General features: G+C 43.7%; 1 protein-coding gene across 7 annotated transcripts in view; it reads right to left on the minus strand.

Annotated features, from left to right (window-relative positions):
* Nucleotides 1–22115, minus strand: part of MYRIP (myosin VIIA and Rab interacting protein) — a 557931-nt gene that overhangs the window by 206748 nt on the left and 329068 nt on the right. The gene's annotated exons all lie outside the window — the stretch shown is intronic.

Consider the following 22115-nt stretch of genomic DNA (forward strand, 5'->3'; position numbering starts at 1 on the left):
AAAGCAGTAGAAGATGGAGCAAGTCCTTGGGCCCCTGCACCCACATGGGAGACCTGGAAGAAGCTCCTGGCTCCGAATAGGCATAGATCCAGCCATTGCAGCCAATTGGGGAGTGAACCAGCGGATGGAAGACCTCTCTCTCCCTCTCTCTCTCTCTCACTCTGTAACTCTGACTTTCAAATAAATAAGTATTTTAAAAAAATACTGAGTTATAAAGTTAAGAATAGTAATTAATTGCCTACACTTGCAATCCTTCCAGACTTCTCAATCTTAAACATAAATTCAACCAACTTATTTTTGAAGATACAGATTTCTAGTATTTCATAGGAATGTAAAGATTTATTGGTAAAATAAATAATAAACAAGGAGCAATTCAGCCAGATTACATGGGAAAATATGGCTTTTAACATAAACATGTTCACATCCATCAACTCTGGACACATGCAGAACATCAAAGTTCTGGAATTTTGATACAAGGATTAAGCTTTACATTTTTAAATTGATCATTCATTTTTTTAAACACCCATACACAAGATGGTACTTAAGAAGGTGCCATTCCTACTTTAACATATGATTCACAAATGCCAAACAACGTCACCTTTTAAATTAATTTTTCCATCAGTAGTACCTAGCACATTGCAAAATCCTCAATAAAAATGGGCTGAATGACTAAATAAGTGAATGAATAAATGTGTGCATATATGAAAAAATAAAGGGATGGATGGAGGGGGGGAGACAAAGCTAGGCTTGACTGAAATCAGCACAGGTTATCCCCAGGTCTAATACTCTAACATCTGGAACCCTAGCGTTGGCTAACCGTTCATGCCTCATATTACCCAGCATCCCACGGGAGAGAGAGAAGACAGAAACCAACTTCAGCAGCTCAAGCCAATCCCCTCACCTCAATACAAAAGCACTCTGTCAGGGAAGCCCTGCCCATTTTACAAACGAGGAGACTGATGCCGGGAGAAGGGACGTGTCTTGGCACTGCTGCTGGACTCAAACCGAGGCCCTCTGTAACACAGAGCATGTGCCTTTTCTGTCTACCTAGATATAGGGGGCCCTCACACCTCGGTTTATCCAATTATTTGTTCCTATTTAATTTACATCCATTTTGTCTTATGTATATGTTCCTTCATACTGAGGTCTAAGAACTTCATAATATAAAACTAAATGGAAAAAAAATCCAATTATCCATAACTCTAGCATTCTAATGCAGAAACTATTTGCAAGTTAAGTAATTTTTGGCTTCTACACCCAGCATCTTGGCCAAGAAAATGGGCTGGCAGATTCTCTTCCATCTTCCTACGCAGTGGTTCTAAGCCACAGCCCACACTAAGCACTTAAGGATCTAAAATATGAGGTTTCAATTCCCCCAAACCTAGGGATACCTTTGCTCCCTGCTCCAAGGACTAGAAAACCTGGGAGCGGGAATGTCCTAGACTGTCATCTTCTACAAGGTAACTGCAGCAGAGCCCTCTGACCTCGCTCTTTGTGCAGTGCAATCAAAGTCCTTCTCAGAGGGGATGAGTATCTCTGGACCAGCCACCAGGTACCCTTTCATGAACGTGAATTTTCACATGAGGATGGACTCTACGGGGCCTCTCTTCCCACCCTTCCCTGAATAAGTACAAAAGTGAAACTACTGCCCAAGAACATGAAACCCTGAGTGCATCTGGATCTTTCCCTATCGCCGAATGCTTTCCCAGCAGATTGGCAGGCAATGTTACTGCTTTTCATAGCCAATCAGTGGCTTACACGATGCAAATGCACAGCGACAACACAGCCACAACACCAGCAGCCCAGAGGTTTCAGGCAGAGCAACTGGTCACTTTTACTTAGAGACTGCTGTGTGCAGGTCATTCCTAGGAATGAGCCTCATTACAGCCCTGAAATTGGTGGTATTATTATAACCATCTGTTTTTTTTTGTTTTTTTGTTTTTTGTTTTTTGTTTTTTGTTTTTTTTGACAGGCAGAGTGGACAGTGAAGAGAGAGAGACAGAGAGAAAGGTCTTCCTTTTGCCGTTGGTTCACCCTCCAATGGCCGCTGCGGCCAGCGCACTGCGGCTGGCGCACCACACTGATCCAAAGCCAGGAGCCAGGTGCTTCTCCTGGTCTCCCATGGGGTGCAGGGCCCAAGGACTTGGGCCATCCTCCACTGCACTCCCAGGCCACAGCAGAGAGCTGGCCTGGAAGAGGGGCAACTGGGACAGAATCTGGTGCCCCTACCAGGACTAGAACCCGGTGTGCCAGTGCCACAAGGTGGAGGATTAGCTTATTCAGCCGTGGCGCCGGCCAAGATTCATTTTCAGTTCTCTTTATATACAGAAGATCAATTTAGTATATGTTAAGTAAAGATTTCAACAGTTTGCACCCACACTAAAACACAAAGTGAAAAATACTGTTTGAGTACTCGTTATAGCATTAAATCACAATGTACAGCACATTAAGGACAGAGATCCTACATGAGGAGTAAGTGCACAGTGACTCCTGTTGTTGACTTAACAAATTGACACTCTTGTTTATGGCGTCAGTAATCACCCTAGGTACTTGTCATGAGTTGCCAAGGCTATGGAAGCCTTTTGAGTTTGCCGGCTCTGATCATATTTAGACAAGGTCATAGTCAAAGTGGAAGTTCTCTCCTCCCTCCAGAGAAAGGTACCTCCTTCTTTGAAGACCTGTTCTTTCCACTGGGATCTCACTTGCAGAGATCACTTATTTATTTATTTATTTATTTATTTTTTTTTTTTTTTTTTTTTTTTGCCAGAGTGTCTTGGCTTTCCATGCCTGAAATACTCTCATGGGATTTTCAGCCAGATCCGAATGCCTTAAGGGCTGATTCTGAGGCCAGAGTAACGCTTGCTTTTAATTCCCTTTCATTCCCACCTTTTTGATCTAATGGTCCAGAATAAGACATTTTTCCTTGTGAGGGAGCTAAATCCATGAACAGCCATTAAGGAATAGGACTAAAAGATAGTCTCCCTAACTAGATAAATGGAAGTGTTCATCCAAAATCCAAGCCCAGGCCTTCCAGAGACCGGTAGCAAGGAAACAAGGGCAGTGTGGCCGATCTTGCTCCCCAAAGCCAGTGCCCTCGCCTTGGGCCTCAATCACCCAGCTCAGCACTTCCCTCTCCTGGATGCACGCCTAGAACATCAGAGGAAGTGGGGCCCCTGTGGCAGGAACAGCTCATTTTAGAGAAACACCAGTTCCTCTCTCCTTGCTTCTCTCTTCTTATTCTCCTTTGCCTTACTTTTTCCTATTGAACAGGAAAAAAACATGTTGAAAAAACATGGGTAAGTCCTCTGAGACTGAAGCAGACTTGAGTAGTCGTCACCATCAGGGCAATGTGTGTGGGTCTCTCTGCTCTCTGGGTGGGCTGCCACCATGTCCGTTCCCATCTACCAGCACCCTTCTGCCTTCCTCAGAAAGCAGAACTCAAGGAAAACTGTCTGGAGAACAACACGCGTGGGCAACGTGTTCTTGATTCCAACCCTGGACACAGTCTTCTAAGGAGTTTCCAAAGGCTGGATTTCCCTCCAGAATTCAACTTGCACGAGTCTGTCAGACACACACTAGGGAAACCTTTCCAAGCTTAGGTTTCGATGAGAAGAGGGAACTACTGCCGTGCGCAGATTGCAAGGCGCCACTCCATGCAGCTGATGCTAAAAGAGTGGCAGCAATCAAAGTTCCACTTCTCAGCTGGAGGGTCCTGCCTGCACAGCACAGTCCACACGAGGGGGAAGGCGCTGGTATTCAGAAGGTTCCAGTATATGACTTGCTTCCAGGAAAAGTGCTTGTGTAAAACCAGCACTGACCAGGGCTACGTAAGCTCCCATTTGAGGCAACATCAGCCTCTGGATTCCCTTGCTGGGAGCTTGTTGTAGCTAAACCACCACTTGGTGATCCAGGATATCCAATTCTATGTTGGAACTGGGTCAAATACGCAAAAGTACACGTGGCACCACTGACATTGGTGTGATGTGTACGTCAGTCACACTAGTTTAACCGTGGGAATAGTTCCATCTTCGTATGATAATCCAATTCAAAGCTGAATGGGTTTTTAAAAGTTCTTTTGGGGGACAAGGAACAAAGAGCAAGTCAACCTGTTGATGGACTAAAATGTGATGATTAAGGATATAAAAGAAATAGATCCAACTTAAGATCATTAGCAAGTTTCCTGCATGCTATTACTAAACTGTCTCTCTAAGCAAAATTAAATAATTGCTTTATTAATAGGTCTCTTGCTTTTTACAAGGTCTCAGGAATAAATGCTCAGTGAGAACTAGTTCCCACTTTGGATGTGATGGCCTCTAGGAGACGCAATATATGGGACTGAATCAATGTGGGACATGTGGGTTTCATTTGTCACTTACATTGAAAACCCAAACCCACCGACTGGACAGACATTCCCTGGGCCAGTAATGAGGACTGGAGCATCCAGTCATTGTCACATCTACTGCTCATCCTGCTCATCCTGCTCATCCCCAGGGCTGTGCCAAGACCAGTGGACATTCAGCTCCGAGAATGGGAATGGCAGATGCACTACAGAGAGGCTCAGGAGGCCAAGGCCAATCCCTCCTTTGGCCAGTGTACCCAATATTCTCTCTTCCAACCTTGTCTCTACCTCACATCAGGAGCACATGTCCACATGTAGGGTTAGAGAACACAGAAGTCATTTTTCACTATACTTAGCCGATAAGGAAACACCAACTATAGGTATTTCCAGATAGGAGCACTGTGATTCGAAAGAAAAACTACTTCATACATGGATGTAACTGAGCTCTGCTATCACTCATTCAACCTGCCATGACATAGATATTATGTAAAAATACTTAATTGTTTAATGCTCACATCTTTACTCTTTGACAAAAATCTATTTGCTGTTTTAGTGGTGCTTTTGAATACCCTAAGCTAAAATCTACTAAGTCTTCCTGATCCAATAACTCTGCTAGATTTTATTGCTAGTAACAGGAGAAAAGCAGGTTTTTCATATGCTAACTAGGGACAAAAGCATCAATCCACAAATTAAGAACACTCTAGTGAAGCAGGCATCTGATGCTGCTGTTGCCTTTTGAAATGCCTCTGTCTCATATGGGTCTGAATACTGGCTCTGCTTCTCAATTTAGCTGCCCTGGGAGGCAACAGTGATGGCTCTACTCCCTGGGTCCCTGCCACCCAGGTAGAAGACCAGGACTGAGTCCTGGACTCCTGGTTTTGCCCTGACCTAGCGTTGATTGCTGCAGGCATTAGGGGAGTGAATCAGTGAATAGAAGACCTCAATATATATTCTAATTCATTCATTCATATTCATTCTCTCTCTTCCCCTCCCTTTCAAATCAGTACAAATTTAACAAATTTAAAAACACTTTAGTGCAATACATCTGGAATGGGACAGAGAGGACCTTGTCAAATCCTCTCTCCTAAAAGTGATGATCAAACTAAAAAAAAAAAATGACATCAAAAGCAACTATTTCAGGACTCTGGAAATGGAACAGAGCACATAATATGTCACCACTTATTGAAGTAAATCTGCTACACTTGAGAGGGCATCTGCAGTGTTTTAGCTTGGGGCTGCTGCCATCACCCCACCCCACACAGCCTCTGCCAGCTGGTGATTCTAGCAAGGGGAGGCAAGTCAGGAAAACCTGCACTTTTGCTTCCAAGTGAGGCTGCTGTAATTTACAGCAGAGCACAGCAAAACTTTCTGACCCTGGACATTGTTAGAAACAGCAGTAATCCTAGAGGCCAAAGAATGGGGAAAGACACTGAGGCTGTGGTAAGCAGCAGACAAGCCCAAGTTTAACAATAGTGAGGTAATGAGACAGTTATAGTGGACCCTGATCCACTCCCATTTATCTCAGCACACTCAGCAGAAGCTCAGAAGTACCTGGTTAGCCTCATTTTCCTGTATCAAGAATTCTATACCCAGCAAAACTACCCTTCAAAAGTGAAGACAGAACAAAGGCATTCCAGGCCAAAGAGTGGGAAAATTCAATGTTATCACTTCCTCCCAAAGTCTTATCCTTCCCCAGCTTATCAATGATTACTTTAAATTCTTCATTTATCTTTTTCTATTTGTTTTCTTTCTATTTGAAAGGCAAAGAGAGAGAAGAGATAGCTCTCATCCACTGGTTTACTCCTCAAATGGCCATGACAGCCAAGGCTGGGCCAGGACCAAGCCAGGATCCCAGAATTCGATTCAGATCTCTCACACAGGTGGCATAGACTCAGGCAGTTGAGCCATCATCTGCTGCCTCCAAGGATGCAAATCAGCAGGAAGCTGGATCAGAAGCAGAGGAGCCAGGACTCAATCCAGGTCCTTCAGTGTGGAATGTAACCATACCAATCAGCGTCATAACCACTGTGCAGAAAGCCCAAGTCTACAACTGCACTTAAGAGTCCACTGGATCCAACAGAGACCTTACAGCCCTCAAAATCTACAGCATTCACTACCTAGCCCTTTATAGAAAAGAAAAGCCAATCTCTGTTCCAAAGTAGTATTTGTCTTTCTTGAAGGGACATCAGATTCACTTGGAAGCAGAAAAAAATAAATGCAAATTGAATTATACCCATCTTCCTCAATCCAATGACACTCAAACAAATGACACTCTTGGGATACTAGTTTTCTAAAAAACTATCTACATGATTCTGGTGTTTAGCCAGGTTAGCTGTTCTCAATTATTCGTGACACCAAAGCCAGGGAACTGAGTTTTATTTTAATACACTGACATCACATGCAGACTTGACAATTAGTAAACAACACCAACGTAAACCACTGGCAGACAAAACGGACCCTTCCATGACAAAATTACCTTGCTGTTCTGTCTCCCAAAGCGAGGGCCCATAAGGCCATTGTTTCTCCATCAATGTTTCCGAAATACATGAGCTGTGCTAACTGCTAATAACCAGTCCCGCTCTGCCAAACCACTCCAGAAGCAGACTTTCTGCTAAGAGCACTACACCTGAACACAAAAATGTACGAATTAAAATACAGGGTGCCAAGATTTTGATAATTCTACTGCTCTTACTTATTTTAGATTTCTGAATCCTGTAGCCCAAAACAGTCAACAACTATTACGAAAATAGGTGAAAATGGGTAAGACTTAGCACAGATTGTAGATTAAATATGTCCACCATTCTTTGTAGCAACACTCATCAAGAGGTGGAGTGGCATAGCAGCTAAGACACCACTTGGACACGGTCGCACCACATGGCAGTACCTGGGTTTGAGTCCTGGCTCCACTCCTGACCCCAGCTTCCTGGTAGTGCAACACCCTGTGAGGCAGCACATACTGGGGAAACTTGGATTGAGCTCAGAGTCACCAGGCCATTGTGGGCTTTGGGGAAGTGAACCAATCAATGAGGGCTGGTTCATTCCCTCTCTCTTTCTCTCTCTCTCTCACCCTCCCCCGATTTTCACTGTCCCTTAAAATAAAAAAATTAATACATATTAAAGAATATATAAGAGTCGATCAGCCTGAGCCTGAGCTCCAGAGCCCTCGCACTTGCACTCATGTTCTTGGAATCCTGAGGCTACCACACCGAAAAGGGGCTCAGGGTCAAAGGCCATATGGAAAGAAGGATTCCACCATGCCAGCTGTCCCAAAGGAGGTCAGATACCAAATATAAAGTCCCCCTGATGCCAAGGAGACAGAAGCTTTGCCACAAAGTGGTCCTATGTCAGAATCTTAACAGTGAAGAAACAAAATCGAGGCATCATCAGGTCCAGGAAAGGACCTCAGGAAAGCCTACTTTTTCTAGAATTTATGAAAACATATGCACTAACAACATCAGACTCATTTTGGAATACAGTTTAAAAAGAAGTAGAACAGGTAACCGAAAATCAATTGGTATATAATTGGAATGACCTTGATAAGGAAGAAAGGAGATGATATCTCATCAAGTAAGCGAAGTGACTCTATGGAAAATGACCCGAGTCACTCACCCACCCAATCATTCACACAAACAGGCAGGCAATATCTACCACGCGCAAAGTGCTGTGCTCCGGTGAGGCCATATATTTCAACCAAAGATTGAAAAAACCCAAGTGTTTTGAGAAGTGCATACTAAAGATAAAAGCGTATTAAAAATTAAATGGCAGAAATCTCTAAGAACGTTTATGGAAAAGCTCAGAGTGACTTACGACGTCTGAGCTAAACGGTGTCTGGGATTATATTCTAGGGCAGCAGGACTATGAAACAATAAGCTTGGCACAGACAGTAGAATGTGGGCTAACAGACAGACGCTGGTGGGAAAATCAGAACTCTTCATCTTTTATTCCCCCTTTGGCTCTATGGAGCAGACTATTTTCTAGTAAAATAAGAAACTGAAACCCAAGATGAGATAAAATTGGTTAAAACAAACAAACAAAAAATCACAGAAGTGCTTGTTCCTGACTTCAAATTGCACACTAAGCCAAACCACATCCCAGGGCCCCAGAAGAACTTCTACCTGGGAACACAAGCCACAGTTTGTGAAGACAGTGCCAAGAGGTCTGAACCAAGCCAATCTCATTCCACTTTCCAAACAGGAGACAAGGAGGTGGCTTTTGATTTAAATATGAAGTCTGAAAGCAACAGCTGAGGGGCTAGCGTTGTGGCATAGTGGGCTAAGCCTCTGCCTGTAGTAGCACCGGCAACCCATATGGGCGCAGGTTCATGTCCCAGCTGCTCCATTGCTCATCCAGCTCTCTGCTAATGGCCTGGGAAAGCAGTGGAAGACGGCTCAAGCTGCACCCACCTGGGAGACCCGGAAGAGGCTCCTGGCTTTGGATTGGCTCAGCTATGGCCATCGTGGCCATTTGGGGAGTGAATCAGTGGATCAAAGACCTTTGTCTCTCCTTCTGTCTGTAACTCTGCTTCTCAAGTAAACAAATAAATAAATCTTAAAAGCAAGCAGTGCCTGATGAGATTCTAGAAAGACAGCTAATGAACAGGCAGTTTCACTGAGCTCTTGAAGAAAGGACAGCGATGGTGTGGCACACCACACAGCAAAAAGCTTCCAGAAATGACTTTGCCATGAGTCATTCAACACCACAGTGGGGTATGTGAATTTAAGACCATGATGCAGATGAGGAAAATGAGGTTCTTAAACACTCAGGTTTAAGTGTCTGAGCTATGACTAAAAACCAATTTACACCAAGCTAATCTCATTTCTTATGGGATAAAAGATTGTCAGAGACAGGAGTTAATTTCACCATGACATTTGGCCAACTTCCTACGACATGGTTTTAGACAAGACAGAAACTATGAACTGGGTGACAGGTTGGAAAAGGAACCTCACTTTCTTCTGGATGTCTCAAAGTACCTCCCACTCAACTTGTCCAAAAGTAAATGCATGAACTTCTCCCTCCAAGCTGGCTTTCCTTTGGTAGTTTTTTTTTTTTTTTTAATTTGACAGATAGAGTTAGACAGTGAGAGAGACAGACAGAGAGAAAGGTCTTCCTTCCATTGGTTCACTCCCCAAATGGCCATTATGGCCAGCGCTGTGCCGATCCGAAGCCAGGAGCCAGGAGCTTCCTCCTGGTCTCCCATGCAGGTGCAGGGCCCAAGCACTTGGGCCATCCTCCACTGACCTCGAGGGCCACAGCAGAGAGCTGGACTGGAAGAGGAGAAACCGGGACTAGAAACCGGAGCCCATATGGGATGCCGGTGCCACAGGCGGAGGATTAACCAAGTGAGCCACAGCGCCGCCCCTTCCTTTGGTAGTTTTTTAAATCCCAGTGAAGGCATCTTCATCTATCCCAGAAGTACAGACAGGCATTCTTGAAGTGATTTCTTCATGATCCCATGTCTAATCCATCACCAAAGATTACCAATTTTACAATCACTACTTCTCAGCCGATTTTTTTTTTTTTTGACAGGCAGAGTGGACAGTGAGAGAGAGAGACAGAGAGAGAAAGGTCTTCCTTTGCCGTTGGTTCACCCTCCAATGGCCGCGGCGGCCGGCGCGCTGCGGCCGGCGCACCGCGCTGATGCGATGGCAGGATCCAGGAGCCAGGTGCTTTTCCTGGTCTCCCATGGGGTGCAGGGCCCAAGCACCTGGGCCATCCTCCACTGCACTCCCTGGCCACAGCAGAGAGCTGGCCTGGAAGAGGGGCAACCGGGACAGAATCCGGCACCCCAACCGGGACTAGAACCCGGTGTGCCGGCGCCGCAAGGCGGAGGATTAGCCTAGTGAGCCGCGGCGCCGGCCTTCTCAGCCGATTTAAAGTAGTGTTGCTCAGCCACTGACAACAAGTAGCAGCCTGGTTGCTAGTCCTTTAAAGCAATTTTTAAAATTAAGATTTAATAATTTGTAAACATTTTGCAATATTCATTTCATATGTAGATATTATATACTTACACATATACAACATTTTTCCTGGAAAACATATTACTATCATAAAATGTGCGATTCCTAAAAATGATCATAATGGCTCAAGAAGCGTAGATGTACATGGTCTAATTCAGTGAAGCAATATTTGTAACTATACAACAAATAACACAACAAGTCATAATTTTTTAAAGACTTATTTATTTCAGAGTCAAAGTTAGAGAGAGAGAAATCTTCCATCAGTTGGTTCACTCCCCAATGGATGCAACAGTCGGGGCTGGGCCAGGCTGAAGCCATGAGCTTTTTCTGAGTCTCCCACGTTGGATCAGGGGCCCAAGGACTTGGACCACTTTATGCTACTTTCACAGGTGCACCAGCAAGGAACTGGATTAGAAGAGAGCAGCTATGACTTGAACCAGCACCTATATGAGATGCTGGCACCGCAGACAGAAGCTTAGCCCACTGTGGCACCATGCCCGCCTCTCTAATTTTTATAATCTCTCTACATAAATGTTAATAAATAAGAGAAAAAATATGATATTTGTCCTTCTGGGTCTAGCTTATTTCACTTAGCATAATAATCTCCAGTTCCATCTATTTTGTTGCAAATATCAGGATTTCGATTTCTTTTTGGCTCAATAATATTCCATCATGTACATACACCACATTTTCTTCCTCCATTCATCAGTTGATGGACATCTAGGCTGATTCCACACATTTGCTATTGTGAATAGAGCTGTTATAAAAATGAGTATGCAGGTATTAGCCTGATTTCACTTCCTTTGGATATATTCCCACGGGTGGGATACCTGGGTCACATTCACATGGAAGAACCATTCTTAGTCCTGTTGAGGCATCTCCCCACTGTTTTCCACAATGGTTGTACTGATCTGCATTCCCACCAGCAGTGTAATAGGGTACCCTCTACTCCACAACCTCACCAGTCCTTGCTATATTTTGATTTTTGGATAATAGGCATCTAACTGGAATAAATGAAATCATTCCCTCTGCCTGCTTCTGCTTCTTTGGTGACTACTCGCTGTGAATATTCTAGATGCAGAGTTATTTTTATTATCCCTTGAGAAGTGATGAGCTTCATGAATAACACTGTTTGGGTCTTTTTATCAGCTGTGGCGAATTCTCAGCAAATCTCTCTGCAAATACTGCTCTAACCCATTCCTTTCCTTTTTTCTTTCAATTCTAGTCAGCCTTCATCCCATTCTCTCTTCTGACTCCTCTCCGTCATGTTCTCATTTCTGTTTTTCAAATTATCTTATGGTATAGCAATTCTTTCTTCAGCTTTCTTTAACCTGCTATATAATACTAGCACACTGTTAGGGTTTTATTTAAATTACTGTGCATCTCAATTTGCATTATTTTTGTTTGCTTTGAGACTGCTCTTTATCCCTGTCTTAATATCCCAAGTTCCTTTAACATGGTAAGTATGTTTTATATATTCTAGAGTTGTCGACTCCAGCGTCTGTGTATCGTACAGACCTGGTTCTGTTGCCTCTGTCTTTTGGATACATTGAGCTCAGGCCTCTTTGCCACCAGAAGGGAGTAGGACTGGTCTCCGGGCTCCCACACTGGTGGACTTGCACAGGATCCAGGGATGAGAACCTCAGCGCCCTAGAGCCACCTGTTGGTTCTCGCAGGCATGTCGCTCAGTCTAGGACAAGGCAAGTTTAACAGTGATCTGAGTCCAGAGACGGCTGCCCTTTGCTAGGAATTTGAAACCTGCCTAGAGTTCTTCTTGTGCCAAGGGAGCTGTGGGTCCTCAGATCTGCCCACTGAGGCCAAACCAGGAGGACCAGTCACCGAACTGCAGAGCGAGCTCCCAACTATATTCTTTTATCCACTCTGCAGTAGCAACACAGCTCTATCTACCTTATGCTGATTTGACCTGTGTGCACCTGTCCCCAGCTGATCATCTGTCTTGTGTCTTACTATTTAAATTGAGACACTGAGATTATTTTAATGTTATTTAATATATGTATAGAGTAAATTTAAGTAGCAAAAAGCCTACTTTGTCTCACTGAATGCTTTTTGCTTGAATTCCACTTGCCTGGCCTTAATAGCACCACTGCAGATTTCTTCTTTAGAATCAACTACTGGGGGGACAGACAAACGGCATTAGTTTTCTACCATGGTGGCAGAACCTTGGCAGTAACACAAGCATTTGCTGCTAAACTAATTATCCCATGGTTTCCCTGGATCAGGATCCCGGCGCCTTTCAGCTGGCTCCTCTGTCTGGAGTCTCATAAAGCTGAAATTGAGGTGACGGCCATCTGCGCCCTCCTGCGGGAGACTCAGCCAGGGCAAGGTTCCCGTCCAAGGTCCCTCATGCTGCTGCAGAATCCATCTCCCTCGACGGAGGACGGAGGCTCCTGTTCTCATCCAGATGTTGGCTGGGGCTGCCTCAGAGGGGAGGGGCTCTTAGATCCCTGCCCTGTGGCTTCTCAGAGCACTGTGACCCACCCAGGGACCGAGTCCCTGTCCCACTTCTACCCTCTTTCTTTCCATCTCATCAAGGCAAAAAAAAACTCTGTAAAGGGCTTGTGTGGTTAGGCCCATCAGGAGAATTCCCTTCCTGAAAGTCAAATGGGTCATTTTCCACAACCTAAGCCCCGCAGGATGGGGCTGCACACTGACGCAGGCTTAGGGACTGGGTGGGGAAACCTCAGCCTATCATAAAAGTCTGCCCGTCAACATCACTCACTCCTTTATCCTTTCTATAGCACCTCATCTAGCTGGGTCTCTGGTAATACCATTGACTTTTTAAAAGTAAATTTGAAGGTCTTTATTATTATGATTATTAACAAGCAGGTGTAACGGATTCACAGCTGCCGGGATGAGGTTTTTGATGTCTTCCTGCCATTTGGACAGGTGCCCCAGGGCTGCTCTCCTCTCTGCTACCCACCCCTCCCCCAGTGTCATTTCCTCTAGAAATCAAAGTTTCCTTTGATCTTATTCTGTTTCTTTGGTGATTCAAATACAGTATTTCAACTCTTAAATGTTTTTTAGCTTATCTTTAAGCCACTGAATGCTTTCATATTTTTAAACCACTGAATGCTATTTTCTCAATCCTTACAAAAAATAATATCTAGAGATATGCTTATGTAATTCTGCCTCCTCCCCCATGGGATAAAAGGATTGTATCCTTTATATCTCAATTATGAATGATTTTTAGACACTATTCTCTTCTTAGAAATGATTTCTGACATCATGTTAAGTTGTACTATTGTAAGAATCATTATTCAACAGTAACTCAAATTTCAAGGTTTCATTACTATTTTATATTTCGTGTTCTTTAACCTGAAGCTTTCTTTTGATTGCGTTTTTAATTGACTGGACAATTTTAAATGAGTCTAAGTTCTTGAACATCTTGAAGCCCTTCGGGTTAATGAGTAGAAGGCACTTCCCCAACTCCTTCTGCTCAGTGATGAAGCTCTTATTTAAAACAGAGAGAGGCATTTGTAATCAAGGTAGACGCACAGGGGTAATTGTGATTGCATGAACCACAAATATATTCTACAGGTAATAAAAAAAACTAGAACCAGCCAGGCATTATTCCTAGTGGCAGACTGAAGCACAGTTGTGTTTCTCTGGACTGTCCTTCCTCAAGGGGAAAAGGGGTTCAGCCAAACCATCACTGTGACTCTCTCCAGGTTCCCCAGTCAACACCTTGCGAAACTCACAGAAGTCCAACACATTATCAAATCCCGCCTCACCCATGCAGAAGGATTACGCTCCAGCCAAGCGTTCATGGAGTCTACTTGTTCTCAGATGTGTTTACAGTTTCAGAGCTACACAGGGACCGAAAATGTAAAAATGAGCATTTCTCACAGTGCTCTGCCTAGATGGAAAAGCGCAAACTTACACACATTATACACATTATGTTAGCGTCAGGGAAGGGGAAGTAAACTTTTGATGAACCCTTAGTATTCTCCCAACACAAGGCATCGTGACCGTAAGGCATGTTTCCTATGCTCCATTAAAAATGCTTTGCAGAGGTTTTAAAGCGGCATGTTTCAAAATTAGAAGGCATAAAAAGCCTTACAGTGCAAAGTCTTTTCCTAATTTTGTCCTTTGGCTACCCAATTCTTCTCCCCACAGTAAAGGTTATGTGTTTTAGTATAATCTTCCGAATACACTTTTTTAAAAGATTTATTTATGTACTTGAAAGGGTTACAGAGAGACAGAGCGGGAACAGAGAGAGGGGAGGGAAGAGGAGGGGGGGGGGGGAGAGGTCTTACACCCACTGGTTAACTCTCTAGATGGCAGCAACCATCAGGGCCTGGCCAGACAGAAGCTTCATCTGGGTCTCCCACAAGGGTGGCAGGAGCCAGGCACTTGGGCCATCTCCTGCTGCTTTTTTCAGGTCATTGGCAAGAAACTGGATCAGAAGTGGAGCAGCTAGGACATAAACCAGTACCCATATGGGATGCCAGCATCACAGGTGGCGGCTTTACCCACTACAACACAATGTTGGCCACCCAGAGATATCTTATACATCTGCAGAATCTCTCTTCCACTTTATTCTCTCTTCCTCCCTCCTTCTGCATTTTTGTCCCTTTCAAGATAAATTTGATCATTACATAGTCTTGGAGTTTGTATTTTACCTACTATATCTTAGAGATCTTTAAATATAACTATAGAATACTTCTGCATTGTTTTACAACATGGCACCCCAGTATCAGCATATACCATATTTTATCTTCCTGATATCTTATTAGTATACATTTTGAACAAGATTACAATTACAACCTCAAACATCTATCATTTGAAGAGTCTGAAGTACATCCTCAGGATAATTTTTGGAGATGAAATCACTAGATTATAGGCTGCAATGTTAATGTTATGGTCACATTGTTCTCCATCGATGGAATAAGAGTGTAAACTTTCAACTAGTAATGTAGGAGTCTCCTATAGCAAGATTTTCAGTAGTTCCAAACCACACTGGATGGTATTTTCTTTTTTTTTTTAATTTGTTTTATATATTTGAAAGGCAGAGTTACAGAAAAAGATTTAATATCCCAAAATGGCTGTCAAAGGTCAGGAATGGGCCAGACCAAAGCCAGGAGCTTCTTCTTCAACTCCCATGTGGCTAGAGGGGCCCAAGGACTTGGGTCATCCTCCACTGCTTTCCCAGGCGCAACAGTAGGAAGCTGGATTGGAAGTGGAGCAGCCAGGGCATGAACGGATGCCTACAGGGGATGCCGGTGCAGTGGTGGCAGCGTAGCCCTCAACACCCCAACACCAGCCCTCACTACATGGTACTTTCAAATTCTTCTTCTCAATTTCTTTTTTGTTTGATTTTGTATGATGTCAGTGTGAACAGACAGCTCTCATTTATGCCCCCAACTACCCTGGTTCCTCTCTCTTTTCCCTGAACCACGTGACAATGACAACACAAGCACACATATTCATATTCTCTCTCTCCTCTGAGATAAAACTTTACGGACTGAAGACATTCAAGATTCCGGGTCTGGAGTCCATTAAGTTTGCATTTATCTACAAAGGCCATCTGAATGCACACTGCAACACAGCAGCAACAATCTGCTGAACTCCCGGCCCAGGAATCAATGTCTAATGAGAATCGATTCAGTAGGGCTCCAAGGGACTTCATCTTATTGCCAATAAAAGGAATCCCATCAGGCACTTTCGTCCACTGCCTAGACACTAAGTAGGGTTTTTGATGATTAAATGCCGGGAAAGTTAATTGAGAAGTAATTCCAGGAGAATGTCTGACATTATAGGACAGTAGTGTTCTACTGGGTAACTCAGGCAGGCAGGAGAGCAGTTAACAGAACTCTAGCACGAGGCAGACACACAACGGCAGGCTGAGTCCTGATGGCCATGACCTCCCTGAATCGGTTCTCATCTGGTAACTGCTGCCCAAAAGTGAAGGAACGTTCACCTCCTTTTAACCTCATGAACCTAAACACAGGACCACTCCCTGGTAAGCAGGACACGAAACAGTAGCAGCGCTGTCTTCCATCTCTTGTCCCTCATTGTATGGGGCCATCATAGAACTTCACCAACATGAAACAGAAGGGTGGGGATTTCAGAAATGAAGGACAAAAGAGGATGTCACCATAGATTAGGGCCGAACATCAAAACAATTAGGTGTAAAAGTTTGATGAGTTACAGTTCTTCCAAATCACAGAAAGGTAACACCTAGAGCATTAAGCTCATTTCATACCCCAGATGCTGGTCTCAGGTCTGGGTGCCCTAAATGAATACAGAACACCAGAATCAAGGTCCCCAAAACTATCATGTTCCCCTCTGGAAACCTATTTCAGAGCAAATAAACATCTCCTTCAGTTTAAAAAAAAAAACTACTGCTTTTACTGGTGCAATTAATACATTTCAAACACAAAGAAAACTGGAGCTGATATTGTGGTGCACTGGGTTAAGCCACCACTTGCAATGCCAGCGTTCCTTAGGAGCACAAGTTGGAGTATCAGCTCTTCTGCTTCCCATCCAGCTCCTTGCTAATGTGCCTTGGAAAGCAGCAGAGGATGGCCCAAGAACTTGGGCCCCTGCCACCCATGTGGGAGACCTGAATGCAGTTCCAGGCTCCTGGTTTCAGCCTGCCCAACTCTGGCTGTTGCGGCCATGTGAACCAGCACATGGAAGATAATTCTCTCTGTCACACTGCTTTTCAAATAAATAAATAACGCTTAAAACCGATAACAAAAATAAAGCATCAATACAAAGAACACTGGGTCATTCTTATTCCTTTAAAATCCAGAAATTGGATGTGTCGGGCCCAAATGAGTTATACTCACTCCTAGGAGTTCAGCAAGGTTCACATAACAATGTTTCTAATCTGGCACAAAATCTCAAGAGCTTATTGTTTCTTAGTGGTGGTCCTCTCTTCCTTCCCATGCTTTACACATACTGAGATCAAAAGCAAACTCCAGGGACATGGCCCTCCTTTGTACTTCTGACCTGCATTCAACACTCATTTCCTAGTCTGAATGTAGGCAGAGGTACTAAGTCCACAGGCTTGCTAATAATGCTGTGGTACACATGGAACTCAGTTCTGTTTGCTTATTCAATGATAACAGAGAGCCTTGGCCAAACATCACTTGTCGTAAAGAACCCAGCTTAGGGCGTGTTCACTTGGAGGCTGTCCACAAGGCTTTGTGAATGCAAGCTTCAGAAAGATCAAACACAAAACGTCTCACGACCAGCAAGCATGGTAACTGTTAACGGCCCGGTGAAAGCCAATGTGATCGAGTGTTTAAGCAGCCTGGAAAAGCTGTATTCCATACCTCAAACCCAGTAATTTTAAGAAGAAACTTTTCAGAAAAATAGACTGGAGAACATGACAACATTTCATAATATAGGAAGATGTTCCATGAAGCATTCTTTGTTATAAAATTCGTAAACAACCCAAGTAGTCAGCATTGTTAGAGACTGAGAGGCATGCATATAGGCAGAGTGTTGGTGTCAAGTTTAAGACAACACTTGGGGGGCTGGTGCTGTGGTGCAGTAGGTTAATCTTCTGCCTGCACCACCAGCATCCCATATGGGCACCGGTTCGAGTCCCAGCTGCTCAACTTCCGAACCAGCTCTCTGCTATGGCCTGGGAAAGCGGTAGAAGAGGGCCCAAGTTCTTGGGCCCCTGCACCTGTGTGGGAGACCTGGAAGGATCTCCTGGCTTTGAATGGGCCATTGCTGCCATTTGGGGAGTGAACCAGCAGATGGAAGACCTTTCTCTCTGTCTATAACTCTACCTCTCAAATCAATAAATAAAATCCTTAAAAAAAAAAAAAAAAAAAAACAACAACAGACAATCCTTGGGATGCCCGCATCCCATACTGGAGTGCCTGGCTCAAGTCCTGCTCTGCTTTCCAATCCAGCTTGCTACTAATACTCACCCAGGGAGGCAGCAGATGATGGCTCAAGTGTTTGTTTGAGTCCCTGACACCCACATGGGAGACCCAGACTGAATTGCTGGCTTCAGTCTGGCTCAGCGCTGGCTAGCACAGGCATTTGACAAGTGAAACAGTGATGGAGGGTATTTTCCTCTTTTTCTCTGTTTCTGCCTCGCGAGTAAAAATAAAATATTTTTTTTTCTTTTCTTTTTTTTTTTTTATTTTTATTTTTTTGACAGGCAGAGTGGACAGTGAGAGAGAGAGACAGAGAGAAAGGTCTTCCTTTGCCGCTGGTTCACCCTCCAATGGCCGCGGTGGTCGGCGCGCTGCGGCCGGCGCACCGCGCTGATCCGATGGCAGGAGCCAGGAGCCAGGTGCTTTTCCTGGTCTCCCATGGGGTGCAGGGCCCAAGCACCTGGGCCATCCTCCACTGCACTCCCTGGCCACAGCAGAGGGCTGGCCTGGAAGAGGGGCAACCGGGACAGAATCCGGCGCCCCGACCGGGACTAGAACCCGGTGTGCCGGCGCCGCTAGGCGGAGGATTAGCCTAGTGAGCCGCGGCGCCGGCATAAAATATTTTTAAACAGATGCATTTGTATATGATGTGATATGATACTCTAACAAAACACAGCCATGCCTAATTTAACAGACTCCTGCTTTATACAATATTACATGGGGACAAACTATATAGAATATCTATTTTTAAAAGAAATCTGTTGAGGAATCCCAGATGGCTAAATAGGGCAAGGACAGGTGGATTTTGACCACGGGAACATAACAGAAAAAAAGTGGGGTAACTGCATTTTCAGGGAGAGTTGGAGAGAAGTTTGCAGTGGTAATTCTACAGAAAGAGGAGAGATATCGGGAACAGTGTGGGCAGCACAGAGTAGTGAGCAGGGACACCACTGGGGATGCCAGCAGGCATGGGGCCCGGGGAGAGGCCACCTCCCTGAAGTCAAGTGAGAGGACTTCAAGGCAGTCTGAGTCACTGGTGACACGCTGACTTTGAGTCTGGCTGGAGTACTAGCAAGGTCAGGGTGCCCACCTATTCATGTGGAGGGAGAGCACATGGCTTTCTTCCCATCCCCCAACAGGCACACTGAGCGACTAGCAAGGAAGAAGCATAATCTTAATAATATGAGAAGAGGCTGCTGCAGCTTATGCACGTGTGCGTGCGTGCTACCTGGGGATTTTACTGGGGGGTCAGGGGCCATAAACCCACAGTTCCCACTGACATGAGTCTGGCCCGTAGGATTGGCACGAGGCAAGCCGCCCACTTGGGCCTGTGAAGCATTCCTCTCCCTCATTCTATCACAGGCACATGGACTCCAACTGCCAAGGTGGAACACTGACAGGCAGCTGGCTCTGGGGATTCCTTGGCTGTGTCTGTGTAGGGACAGGCTTGTGGGGCTAAGAGTGGTTCCCCTGCTCTCTGTGACTGTAGGAGCCCTCCAAGCTGGACTATGGGAATTTCGTGGCTGCACGTTAGGGCATGGAGTGTAGCTAGGTCCCTGGGCAATTATTATTTCTGGCTTCAGCAGCTAAGAGCTCCCTGAGTGGGTCATTGCACAGAGTCCTGTGCTCATGCTGAGGACTGCACAGATCCTCTGTGTGGTTCACGTGCCTGTGTGGGTAGGGTGTGTAATGTAGGCTCACCACAGGCATTTATCACCTTGGCAGAGGTGGTGAGGCAGTGATCACACCAGCCAATATGATGACACCCTCTCCACTGAAGGAGCAGACACTCCACCTAAGCCACAGAGGCATAGTTCAAAAGGGACGTAACACTTCATATTAGAATGTGAAGACTGGGGCCGGCGCTGTGGCGCAGTGGGTCATTGTGGCCAGTTGGGGAATGAACCAGCAGATGTAAGACCTCTCTCTCTCTCTACCTCTCCTCTCTCTGTGTAACTCTATCAAATAAAATAAATAAATCTTAAAAAAAAATATGAAGGCTAAGATATTGGTGAAATGCTTGAAATGCAAATCAAAACAATGATCATAAGATTAGTCAAAAACACAGAGAAGCAAATACCTGAGTTAAAGAAATCCATACACAACATGGATGAGAAGTTTTGCCAGGAGATATAGATCCTGAAGAGAAATCAAACTGAAATATTAGAAATGAAGAATTCAATATGTAAAATAAAAATACAGTGGAAAGCCTTAACAACAGACTTGGTGAAGCAAAACAAAAAATATCTGAGTTAGAAGAAAAATCTTTGGAAATATCTAGACAAAAAAAAGAGAAAAAAATTAGAAAAACTGAAAATAGTATTCAAGATTTATGGGATATTATCAAGTGACCTAACATATACATTTTAGGATTTCCTAAAACTGTGGAAACAGAGAATGGATTAGAAGACCTATTCAATAAAATAATAGCAGAAAACTTCTCTAATTTGAAGAAAGATCCATGTACAGGAAACAAAGAAATTCTAACAGACACAATCAGGAAAGCTCTCAACCATGACATATTATACTCACAGTCTTTTAAAAAGATTTTATTCATTTATTTGAGAGGTAGAGTTATAGACAGTGAGAGGGAGAGACAGAGAGAAGGTCTTTCTTCCATTGGTTTGCTCCCCAAATGGCCACAATGACCGGAGCAGGTGGAGGATTAACCCACTGTGCCACAGAGCCAGCCCCTATAGTCACAATTTGAAAAACAAAGCTTAAAGAAAATATTCTCCTATGTGAACAAGAAAAATGCCAGATTACCTTCAAAGGATTTCAGTTATAACAACTTCTGACTTATCATCAGAAACCCTACAGACTAGGAAATAATGGAGAGACATAGTCCAAGTCTTAAAAGAAAAATCTGTCAACCCAGAATACTGTATCCAGCAAAGCTCTCATTTATAATGAAGGTGAAACACAGACCTTCCAAAACAGAAATTGAAAGAGGTTGTGACCACTTGTCCAGCCTTACAAATGATACTTAAGGATGTGATACAAACAAAATCAGAGCAAAATAGTATTATGATACAATATGAAGGCAGATAATCTCCCAGTCAAAGTATAAAAACAACCCAAAGAAAACTATAGGAATACTTACGGAGAAACATTAGGATCAAGTAATTACTTTTAAATAATAACCTTGAATGTAAATGGCCTAAATTCTCCAATTAAAAGACACAGACTGGCTGAATGGATTAAAAAGCAAGACACATCTATATGCTGCCTATAAGAAACACACCTCACCAACAAAGATACACACAGACACAAAGTGAAAGGATGGAAAAAGATATTCCATGCTAACAGAAAGCAAAAATGAGCATGAGTAGCCATCTTATTACCAGAGAAAGACTATACCATAAAAAATGTCAAAAGAGACAAAGAAGAACATTATATAATAATTAAGGGATCAATTCAACAGGAAGATATGACTATAGTAGATGTACATGTACCCGATGCCAGAGCACCCAGCTACATAAAACAAATATTAATGGATGCAAAGGAAGATATAGACTCTAATACCCTACTTTCATCAATGGACAGAACAACTAGACAGAATATCAACAAATAATAGACCTAATCTACACTTATGACCAAATGGGCCTAATTGATACATACAGAACATTTCATCCCACAGCTACAGAATACATATTCTTTTCATCAGTGCATAAATGTTCTCAACGATAGATCAGAAGCTAGGCCATAAGTCAAATCTCAGCAAACTCAAAAAAAAATTGAAATCATATCATGTATCTTTTCTGACCACAGTAGAATGTGCCTGGAAATTAACAATTTAAGGCACTCTAGAAAATATGAAAACACATGGAGATTGAACACACTTGGGAGTGAATGGTTGGTCATAGAAGAAATCAAAAGGGAAATTAAAAAATCCTAAAAATGAGTGATGATAACAAAACATATCACAAAAGCAAAAGCACTAATAACAGGAAT

Source organism: Oryctolagus cuniculus, chromosome 10 (assembly GCF_051225735.1).
Source record: "Oryctolagus cuniculus isolate XC-2025 breed Fujian yellow rabbit chromosome 10, ASM5122573v1, whole genome shotgun sequence".
Taxonomy (NCBI): domain Eukaryota; kingdom Metazoa; phylum Chordata; class Mammalia; order Lagomorpha; family Leporidae; genus Oryctolagus; species Oryctolagus cuniculus.